General features: G+C 44.9%; 1 protein-coding gene across 1 annotated transcript in view; it reads left to right on the top strand.

The window, feature by feature from the left end:
• Positions 1-392: 392 nt before the first annotated feature.
• Positions 393-11,653, top strand: part of NAIP (NLR family apoptosis inhibitory protein) — a 48,757-nt gene continuing 37,496 nt past the window's right edge. Inside the window, 3 exon segments of the mRNA XM_023207936.2 lie at positions 393-518; positions 9,623-10,193; positions 11,480-11,579. The gene's annotated coding sequence lies outside the window, so the exon portion shown is untranslated.

Below are 11,653 nucleotides of genomic sequence, written 5' to 3'. Positions count from 1 at the left end.
CTACCAGAAAGATAGAAACTGTTACTATAACAGAAATAAGACACTAGCACCTTAACTGTTAACCAATCTCATCAAACTAGAATAAAGGCCGGGTGTGGTGGTTCATGCCTATAATCCTAGCACTTTGGGAGGTCGAGATGGGAGGATCGCTTCAGTCTGGGAGCTTGAGGCTGCAGTGAGCTGGGATCGTGCCACTGCACTCCAGCCTGAGTGACAGAGTGAGACACTGTTTCAAAAACAACAGAAACAAAAAAACTAGAATAAAATACTTCTGGTGTGAGACTCTGTAGGTTTCATTACTCCCCTTGGGTCCTGATTGAATCCTGTTGACTCAAGACCTTAGAGCATTTATTGGTAACATCTGTGACTGCGCAATTTGTTTTGCCTTTCAGTTCCTTAAATATTTTCTCACTGCCTCCTATTAAAGGAGGAACAGAGCATTTGTATTTCAGCCTCATACTTTCCTTCCACTGGCCAGCATTCTCCTCCATTAGACTAGAACTGTGGATAAACCTCAGGTAAGTAAATTACCATCTCTGGCAAAGGTGATTTTCTTCTACACCTAAACCTATGGCCCCTTCTTTGTCTTGCTATTGTTTCTCTCTTTGGAGGCAGGATGGTATGGAGGAAAGAGGACAGACACTGGAGTCACACAGACTTGGATTTAAATCCTAGCTCCATGGCACAGTTACCTCAGTGGCATGACTACAGTGGCTGAGAAGCACTGTAGTCAAAGAATATTAGACCTGGAAAGGGCCTTGGAAATTACTTCTCCTCCCCCAGAAACAGCCTCTAGACTGGCATGATTGACTACCAAACTTTGTTGTGTCAGACAGGATCGATGTCTGCTGGTCTGCTGCAACCCTGTACTCATTCATCTCTGGGGAGGCCTGAAGCCTTGGTGCTGTTCCTTGGCGAAACCTAAATGAAATGTACTAGTCAGTGATTAATAGAGTCCTGTGCTGGGGTGGGAGACAGATCAGGGAGCAGCCTGTTTCTTGTTTCTTTCTTTCTTTTTGGAGATGAAATCTCATTGGCTTTGAACTTCTGGGCTCAAGTGATCCTCTCACTTCAGCCTCCCAAGTAGCTGGGATTACAGGTGCATGCCACTGCCCCAGCTTGACTATACCAGCTTGTTGCTGGTTTTGAGCCCTGGTATGCAAGCCAGTGTTGGCTACCTGATCAGAGGAGTATAAAAGAGCTTCCGATGAGGTTACGCTTCTCCTCAGACCCAGGTGTCTTGCAGGTATCTAGCTGGTTTATTACTTAAAGATGAAGCACATTTTCCACATCCTTTGTGTCTGCAAAAGAACCCTAGGAACTGGGCCTGGTGTTTCACTTGCCTTTTGGTTTGTTGGAGGTTTTGTTTGTTTGTTTGTTTGTTTTTTAATCTAGCCTTTACCTTTATTAAAGCCTTACGTGAGGATACTATGCAGAGTTTTCTGAGTCTTTTCAATTATCCAAACCTGTGTAATTGATGACGAGGGTACTGTGAATAGGATCATTAAATTTTTTTTTTGGTTGTTTTTGAGACAGGGTCTTACTCTGTCACCCAAGTTGAGTGCAGTGTCTCGATCATGGCTATATAGCCTCAACCTCCTGGGTTCAAGAGATCCTCGCACCTCAGCCTCCCGAGTAGCTGGGTCTACAGGCACACATCATCACAGCTGCCTCACTTTAAGAAAAAATTTTTTTTTGTAGAGATGGAATCTCACCATGTTGCCTGGGCTGGTCTCAAACTCCTGGGCTCAAGTGATTTGCCTGCCTCGGCCTCCTAAAGTGATGGGATTACAGGTGTGAGTGGCTTCACCTGGCCCCAGGTTTTTATTTTGTTTTGTTTTTCGAGACAGGGTCTCACACTGTTGCCCAGGCTGTAGTGCAGTGGCACTGAAGCCTGAAACCTCTGCCCCCTGGGTTCAGACAATTCTTATGCCTCAGCCACCCGAGTAGCTGGGATTACAGGCATTGCACCACCACACCCGGCTAATTTGTTTGCATTTTTAGTAGAGATGGGGTTTCGCCATGTTGGCCCGGCTGGTCTTGAACTCCTGAACTCAAGTGATCCGCCCGTCCCAGCCTCCCAAAGTGCTGGGATTACAGGTGTGAGCCACTGCACCTGACCCCCCAGTTTTTTACTTTATAATTTAAATGATAGCTAAGGCTTTGGGAGAAAGATGAAAAGTGGGGAAGATTTAGAGCCACCGGTGCCAGGCTGGTTGCTGGGGAATCCCTGTTTGAATTTGCTGAAGTGCTACAACTCTCAATGGGAAGAAAGGGATGGCAATGGAACTTGAATGTGGTTGATGCAGAGCAAGAGGAAATAGTTAAATTGATTTAAAAAGAAATCCAGACACAGAGGAAGTCAGCCAAGAATCCAGTTCCCTAGCTGGTTAGGTTGCTTTGGCAAAAATGAAAGTAACTAAAAAAGAGCCCTGCATTGCCAAATCCAAATTCCTTCTGTAAAGGGAAGGAACATGATGCCAAAGGGGAGTTGGGCAGATATTTCTTCTGATGGTAATGTGACCCTCATCTGGTAGATAATCACCAAGGAAACTACAGTGGGAGGGCATCAAGAGACAACTGAAACAGGGAACTACACAAGAGTTAAGTTTCCTGTGGACTGACAGGGCTTCCTGCAGAACCACTGCTGGACATGATATACATGAATGACAAAGGAGCTCTTTTACTTGTATTAGGTACTGTCAAATGTACCTTCAAATGAATGTACAGGTACACAAGGTGTGCTTGGTCTTCATTAGCTGAATTCGTTGAAGATCTTCAATTAGCTGCAGCTTTTGCTGGAATGTGGTTAGCTGGGCAAATTCCAAATCGGTTGAGCTGGACAAAGGTGGGAGTACATAAAACATATCTTGTAAAGGGGAACTGCCCAATTACACCCATAATTATTAGATGCAATACTCCCTAGAGGTGACTGAAACATTGAGAATGCGAGCAAGCACATTGGGACTGGTTCTATGATGAAACTGAGGTATCCCTTAATTTTATCTTTTTGACTTAAGTGATGATTGATGCTGTGATAAGAGGGCCTCCACCTTTGTGGAGTTTTTGTGTGACCCTACTACTGGGGAAGCAGGATGAAGTGAGAGGCTGTTGAAGACTTACTAGCTCCTTTGCTCCAAATTGTGCTGAATGATGAACAGATTAATATCATTCAAAAGAAACGAGGCCAGGTGTCGTGGCTCACACCTGTAATCCCAGCACTTTGAGAGGCTGAGGCAGGAGGATCGCTTCAGCCTAGGAATCTGAGGCTGCAGTGAGCTAGAATCATGCCACTGCACTTGTACTACAGCCTTGGCAACAGAGTGAGCCCTTGTCTCTTGAAAAGAAAGGAAAGGGCTGGCATGGTGGCTCCTGCCTGTAATTCCAGCACTTTGGGAGGCCAAGGTGGGCAGATCACCTGAGGTCAGGAGTTTGAGACCAGCCTGGCCAACATGGTGAAACTCTGTCTCTACTAAAGATAAAAAAATTAGCCAGGCATGGTGGCACATGTCTGTAATCCCAGCTACTCAGGAGGCTGAGGCAGGAGAATTGCTTGCACCTGGAAAGCGGAGGTTGCAGTGAGTCAAAATTGCGCCACTGCACTCTAGCCTGGGCGACAGAGTGAGACTCTGTCTCACTCTGTCGCCCAGGCTGGTTTCAAATTCCTGGGCTCAAGCAATCCTCCCGCGTTCGCCTCCCAAAGTGCTGGGATTACAGGTGTGAGCCACTGTGCCCTGCCAAGATTTTTAATGTATCCTAGTCTTGATGAATTAAACAAATAAACCTTTAGGATGATGCAAAAGCAGAATCTACAGTCACTTTAGAGCAGTGTGATGTAAAGAAAAGGGTGGCAGAGTTTCTCGGTGCTATGGGACCTAAGGACATTTACATTGGTGTGGATAAAATGCCTGGAGTGGTGAAAAACTTTGTTGTCATCATTGGACCGTGGTGCATAATGTATTGTTATACCTGCTAATAGAAAATTAAAGGGCAATTAACTTAATTAGTTTAATATGACAATGCAACTGTAAGTTTAAGAGTGGAAAATGGGCCAAGTGTGGTGGCTCATGCCTGTAATCCCAGCACTTTAGGAGGTTGGGGTGGGAGGATCACTTGAGCCCAGGGGTTTGAGAGCAGCCTGGGCAATATAGGGAGAGCCCCCCCGAACACCCTGCACACCCCGTCTCTATAAAAAATGGTGGTGTGCTCCTGTAGTACCAGCTACTTGGGAAGCTGAGGTGGGAGGATTGCTTCAGCCTATGAGGTTGAGGCTGCAATGGATGGTGATCAAGCCATTGCACTCCAGCCTAGGTGACAGAGTGCGACCCTGTCTCAAGAAAAAAAAAAGTGAAAAATGTCCATACAAAAGCTTGTACACTAATGTTTACACCAGTATTTATAATAGCCAAAAAGTGGCTGGGCATGGTGGCTAAAGCCTGTAATCCTAGCACTTTGGGAGGCCGAGACAGGCGGATCACGAGGTCAGGAGATCGAGACCATCCTGGCTAACCCGGTGAAACCCCGTCTCTACTGAAAAAAATACAAAAAACTAGCCAGGCGAGGTGGCAGGCGCCTGTAGTCCCAGCTACTCGGGAGGCTGAGGCAGGAGAATGGCGCAAACCCGGGAGGCAGAGCTTGCAGTGAGCCCAGATCGCACCACTGCACTCCAGCCTGGGCGACAGAGCGAGACTCCGTCTCAAAAAAAAAAAATAATAGCCAAAAAGTGTAAACAATCCACATATCCACTGGGTTGAGGAATAAAATATGGTATATATAATAATAAAATGTGGTATATCCACATAATGAAATATCATTTGACAATGAAAAGGAATATGAAGTACTAAAACAATACAACATGCATGAATTTGGCTTCCTTTTTTTGTTGTTCTTTTTATTTTATTTTTTAAGCACCTCTACCAACATGAACATTTTGCTAAGTGAAGGCAACCAGATACAAAGGACCACTTATTGTTTGATTCAATCTATATGAAATGTCCCCAGTAGGCAAATCTATAGAGACAGGAAGTAACATAGTAGTTGCCTAGGGGTAGGAGGGTAATGGGGGAAATGGAAAGCAACTGCTAATGGGCACAGCGTTTCTTTCTGGGGGGATGAAAATGTTCTAAAATTGATTGTGGTGATGGTTCTGCTTGTTTACGAATACGCTGAAATCTATTGAACTGTACACTGTATTTAGTTTTCTTAGAGACAGAGCCTCACTCTGTTTCCCAGATTTGAGCATAGTAGTGCCATCATAGCTCTCCACAGTTTCATACTCCTAGGCTCAAGAGATCCTTCCACCTCAGCCTCCCGAGTAGTTAGGACTACAGGAACATGCCACCATGCCCAGCTAAGTTTTCATTTTCTTTAAAAAAAATTTTTTTAGAGACAGGGTCTAGCTTTGTTGCCCAGGCTGATCTCACCTCCTGGCCTCAGGCAGTCCTCCCACCTTGGCCTCCAAAGCAGTGGGGTTATAGGTGTGCATCACCACACCCTGAGTTGTTCATTTTATTTTTTATTTATTTATTTTTTTGAGACGGAGTCTCGCTCTGTCGCCCCGGCTGGAGTGCAGTGGCCGAATCTCGGCTCACTGCAAGCTCCACCTCCCGGGTTTACGCCATTCTCCTGCCTCAGCCTCCCGAGTAGCTGGGACTACAGGCGCCCGCCACCTCGCCCGGCTAATTTTTTGTATTTTTAGTAGAGACGGGGTTTCACCGTGTTAGCCAGGATGGTCTCGATCTCCTGACCTCGTGATCCTCCCGTCTCGGCCTCCCAAAGTGCTAGGATTACAGGCTTGAGCCACCGCGCCCGGCCGAGTTGTTCATTTTATTTATTTTTATTTATTTATTTATTTATTTTTATTTTTATTTTTTTGAGACGGAGTCTCGCTCTGTCACCCAGGCTGGAGTGCTGTGGCCGGATCTCGGCTCACTGCAAGCTCCGCCTCCCGGGTTCATGCCATTCTCCTGCCTCAGCCTCCTGGGTAGCTGGGACTACAGGCGCCGCCACCTCGCCCGGCTAGTTTTTTGTATTTTTTAGTAGAGACGGGGTTTCACCGTGTTAGCCAGGATGGTCTCGATCTCCTGACCTCGTGATCCGCCCATCTCGGCCTCCCAAAGTGCTGGGATTACAGGCTTGAGCCACCGCGCCCGGCCGAGTTGTTCATTTTAAATGGGTGAATTTTATGATGTGTGAATTACATTTCTTTCTTTTTTTTTGAGGTGGAGTTTCACTCTTGTCACCTAGGCTGGAGTTCAGTGGTGTGATCTTGGCTCACCACAACCTCCGCCTCCTGGGTTCAAGCAATTCTCCTGCCTCGGCCTCCTGAATAGCTGAGATTATAGGCATGCACCACCATGCCCAGCTTTTTCTTTTTCTTTTTTTTTTGTATTGTTAGTAGAGATGGGGTTTCACCATGTTGGCCAGGCTAGTCTTAAACTCCTGGCCTCAGCCTCCAAAATGCTGGGATTATAGGCGTGAGCCACCATGGCTGGCCCTGAGTAGCTGGGACTACAAGCATGCGCCACCACTCCTGGCTAATTTTTTTGTTTGTTTCTTTGTATTTTTAGTAGAGACGGGGTTTCGCCATGTTGGCCGGGCTGGTCTCAAACATCTGACTTCAGGTGATCCACCCACCTCGCCCTCCTAAAGTGCTGAGATTACAAGCATGAGGCACTACTCCCAGTGAATTATATTTCAATATAATTCAATGATGCAATATAATTGCATAATTGTTATCGTTTCTCCCTGATGTATTATTGGAATGGATATGACATCTGAATGGGGATGCCTTTGAGGAAAGAGATTTCAAAAAATGAACAGTGAGTGGCATAATCGTGGCTTACTGTAACCTTGAACTCTTGGGCTCAAGTGATCCTCCTGCCTCCGCTCCCCGAGTAGCTGGAACTACAGGCATGTGCCACCACATCTGGCTAATTTTTGAAATTTTTTGTAGAGACAAGGTCTCACTAAGTTGCCTAAACTGGCCTCAAACTCCTAGCCACAAACAATCCTCACACCTTGGCCTCCCAAAATGCTGGGATTACAGGTGTGAGCCACCACACCGGGCCACTTACTTTCTTTTTGATTCCTATTTCAGAAGAAAATCATAACCAATTTGCATTTGTGTGAAAAGGCCACCAATGTACATTTAAGGTTCTCCCACAGGACATTTAAATTCTCTTGCTTATTGCTACAACCTAATGAGGAACAACTTAGATTTGATTTCACTGGAAAATACTGTATCTTTTTTTTTCTGCGATGGAGTCTTACTCTGTTGCCCAGACTGGAGTGCAATGGCAAGATATCGGCTCACTGCAACCTCCACCTGCCGGGTTCAAGTGATTCTCTCGCCTCAGCCTCCCGACTAGCTGGGATTACAGGCACCCACCATCATGCCCAGCTAATTTTTTATATTTTTGTAGAGGCAGGGTTTCACCATGTTGGCCAGGCTGGTCTTGAACTCCTGACCTCAGGTGATCTGCCCACCTCGGCCTCCCAAAGTGCTGGGATTACGGGCATGAGCCACTACACCTGGCTAACACTATGTCTTATTATATTGATGATATAATGTTAATCTCTCAATTCAAATATCCAGCTAAGACTGAATTGGAAGGGCTTGTTAATCATGTAACCACCAGGGAGGGGCTGATTACCTGGCTAAAATGCAAGGCTTAGTATAAATGGTAAAATTCTTAGAAATTACTTGGGCTAGGCTGGGTGTGGTGGCTCATGCCTGTAATCCCAGTGTGGGAGCCGAAGTGCCACTGCACTTCAGCCTGGGCGACAAGGACAAGAGTGGGAGGCCAAGGCAGGCGGATCACTTGAGGTCAGGAGTTGGAGACCAGCCTGGCCAACATGGCGAAACCCCGTCTCTACTAAAAATACAGAAATTAGCCGGGTTTAGTGGCACGCGTCTGAAATCCCAGCTACTCAGGAGGCTGAGGCAGGAGAATTGCTTGAACCCGGGAGGCAGAGGTTGCAGTGAGTCAAGATCTCGCCACTGCACTCCAGCCTGGGTGACAGAGTGAGACTCTGTCTCAAAAAAAAAAAAAAAGAAAAAAGAAAGAAAGAAATTACTTGGGCTAAAGCCACTAGAAACATTCCCAAACATCCAAAATTAGGTTGCTAGTTACAAGACAGAGGAAAAAGGCACAAAAATTGGTTCAATTTCTTGGTTCCTGGAGAAATCACATACCACGTTTGGGAATTTTATCAACCCTTGTTCTCAAAGTTAAGACAGAATGGGGAGCTAATTTATATGGAGCTTTGAAAAATGAACAAATGGCAGACTCTTTGGGAACTTCGAAGAGATTCCTTTGGGGCCATAGCACCTCAGTGTTCAAATGATGTTAGCAGTGTCAGCAACCGACTCACGCTCATGGAGCTTCTTACCAAAGCCTGTGACTGCCCCTCAGGGATGGTCATGGGGATCTGGGACTAGAAAGTTACCTGAGGCTTCTGGCAGGTATATGTCTTTTGAAAAACAGTCATTGGCCTGTTACTGGGCTTTAATGGACTGCTTGTATAATGGAAGGACATAAAATTATTTTGAGATCTGAAAACCCAGGACAGAGAACATTCTGGGGGAGAACCAGGGCCCTGACAATATGAAGGACTTCATTTCACCATTCTCCAGAGCAATTTGGTGACATATATAAAAATCTTAAAAAATATACATATGATTTGACTCAAATTATCTTGGAACTTTGTCGTGAGGAAAAAATAATGACTGGAAAAACATTTTTTTGTTATAGGATACTCAATTATCCTATAACATTTGTTTATACAGAGAAAAATGGCAACAGCCTGAATGTCTTAAATGAGGAGATTCATGAAGCCATTAAGGAGTAACTTGTAGATACGTATTTATTAATGTGATGTTATATATACACACACACACACACACACACACAGAGAGAATATATTTATAGAGAGAGGTTACATATATATACATATATATAAAGAGACACATGTAGACAGATGAGATCTTGCTATGTTGCCCAGGCTGGTCAAACTCCTGGCCTTAAGCAGTCCTCCCACCTTGGCCTCCCAAAGCACTGGGATTACAGGCATGAGCTGTCTCCCCTGGCTATGATTTTTAGTTAAGAGGAAAATAGTTCATAAAATAAAACCTTTGACACCCATAACCATAATTATAGTGGGACATCTGCAGCTTTGGCACAGAGCACTGGGACTTCAAACTGAACACAAAATAATGATTTTTAAAAACTGAGTAATTTGATCAAATCATTGCTACCAGGCTATCCAATTTTGTATATGTTTTTCTTTCATGTAAATGGTAAGTATATGCTCGTGTTACCACGTTGTGTCCACAGCTAATGTCTGGAAAGCTTCGTGAATGGAGGCAGATCGGTGTCTGTCCTGTTGGTTGCTAGATCCCCAGTGCCTCGCACAGTACCTGCTATATAGGAAGTGCTTAGTAAATAGTTGTTGATTAAGTAGACGAATACTGATGTTTCATAATTTTCCCAACAATTTCTCTTTTGCGTTGAAATTCCAGGCATTCCTTTAATTCCTGGTTTCTTCAGAAATAGTGGGAAATGCTCTTCTAAGAAAAATCTTACTCGAAGGGATCAACCTGCTTTATTTCCCTTTTCAGAAAATGGCCACCCAGCAGGAAGCCTCTGATGAGAGGATCTCCCAGTTTGATTATGATTTTCTGCCAGAGCTGTCTGCTCTTCTGGGCATAGATGCAGTTCAGTTGGCAAAGGAAATGGAAGAAGATCAGCAGAAAGTGCAGGCAAAAATGCAGAAAGGCTACAACTCTCAAATGCGCAGTGAAGCAAAAAGGTTAAAGACTTTTGTGACCTATGAACCGTACAGCTCATGGACACCGCAGGAGATGGCGGCCGCTGGGTTTTACTTCACTGGGGTAAAAGCTGGGGTTCAGTGCTTCTGCTGTAGCCTCATCCTCTTTGGTACCAGCCTCAGGAGACTCCCCATAGAAGACCACAAGAAGTTTCATCCAGACTGTGGGTTCCTTCTGAACAAGGATGTTGGTAACATTGCCAAGTACGACATAAGGGTGAAGAATCTGAGGAGCAGGCTGAGAGGAGGTAAAATGAGGTACCAAGAAGAGGAGGCTAGACTTGGATCCTTCAGGAATTGGCCATTTTATGCCCAAGGGATATCCCCACGTGTGCTCTCAGAGGCTGGTTTTGTCTTTACAGGTACCTTGAAATTATTCTCTGAAGTGTTTCTCTGGCGTTTTACGTTTAGGTTTCATTTTTCAATTGCTTTTGCAATATTTGGCTAAACTTTCTTCCCTGGTTAAATGTGTTATATTAGGTATAACGTCTAGTTTATTAAAATTCAACGTCAATATTTTTATTTTTGCTCATTTTATATTTAGTACAGCCTGTGTTAATTTGCCAAATATACATAAAATAAGAAAGTTACTTCTCCTTAAACTTGGACCTTAGAAAATACTGGCTGTATTCTTAAGGCCCTGAAAAGATTAAATAACTCATGTGGTCATCCTGTTATCAGTCTCCTTACCCATCCTCCTTCTACGGCTCTTACATGATCTTTCTATAATTCTTCTCATCGCTGCAGTATTGGAGGGTTTTGTTTGTTTGTCCTAGCCCTGCCCTAGGGCTTATGATACGTAAATGAGAATTCTAACAATAACAACGATCATTTACTGAGTACTGTACCTACTTTATGCTAGGCATAGAGTGAGTACTAATTCTTATCCAATGAATTTACCCCTTTCTCTCCCATTTCACAGCTGAGTTCATGGAGGCTCAGAGAGTTTAAGAAACATGCCTATGTTTCTACCGAAATGTTATGGCAAAGCTAAAACATAGGTTTTCTTTTCTTTTTTTTTTTTTTGAGACGGAGTCTCGCTCTGTCGCCTGGGCTGGAGTGCAGTGGCCGGATCTCAGCTCACTGCAAGCTCCGCCTCCCGGGTTTACGCCATTCTCCTGCCTCAGCCTCCGAGTAGCTGGGACTACAGGCGCCCGCCACCTCGCCCCGCTAGTTTTTCGTATTTTTTAGTAGAGACGGGGTTTCACCATGTTAGCCAGGATGGTCTCGATCTCCCGACCTCGTGATCCGCCCGTCTCGGCCTCCCAAAGTGCTGGGATTACAGGCTTGAGCCACCGTGCCTGGCCAAAACATAGGTTTTCTAATTGCATGTTACTTCAGCTGGTCCTGGTGTTAGTCGGCTTCCCTATCACTTTGACCCTGAGAGCTCAAAGAGCAACATACCAGCTCTGGGAGCAGCTGGGGAAGGATATTGAGTTACACAGCTTAGGGTTCTGTACCTAGAGCGCAGCCGTGGTGGAGGGGCCCATTTTGGGTGGTGGGACTGTGGATGGAGACTCAGGCCAATAAGATCGGGAGTGCACAGGCACGCTGGAGCATGTCTTGCTCCTGCACAAAACAATCAACTCTGTGTACATACCCTCTGGTGCCACTGCCAGGCGATCTAAATATTTTCCTTCATATATAGGTAAATAGGACACAGTACAGTGTTTTTCCTGTGGTGGATGCTTAGGAAATTGGGAAGAAGGAGATGATCCTTGGAAGGAACATGCCAAATGGTTCCCCAAGTAAGTAGATAATTTTTGCTTAAATTTTTCTCTTCTCTTCTCTTCTCTTCTCTTCTCTTCTCTTCTCTTCTCTT

The sequence above is a fragment of the Piliocolobus tephrosceles genome, chromosome 4 (genome assembly GCF_002776525.5).
Source record: "Piliocolobus tephrosceles isolate RC106 chromosome 4, ASM277652v3, whole genome shotgun sequence".
NCBI lineage: Eukaryota > Metazoa > Chordata > Mammalia > Primates > Cercopithecidae > Piliocolobus > Piliocolobus tephrosceles.
The sequence above is the reverse complement of the archived record's forward strand: the minus strand, read 5'-3'. Positions and strand labels throughout refer to the sequence as shown.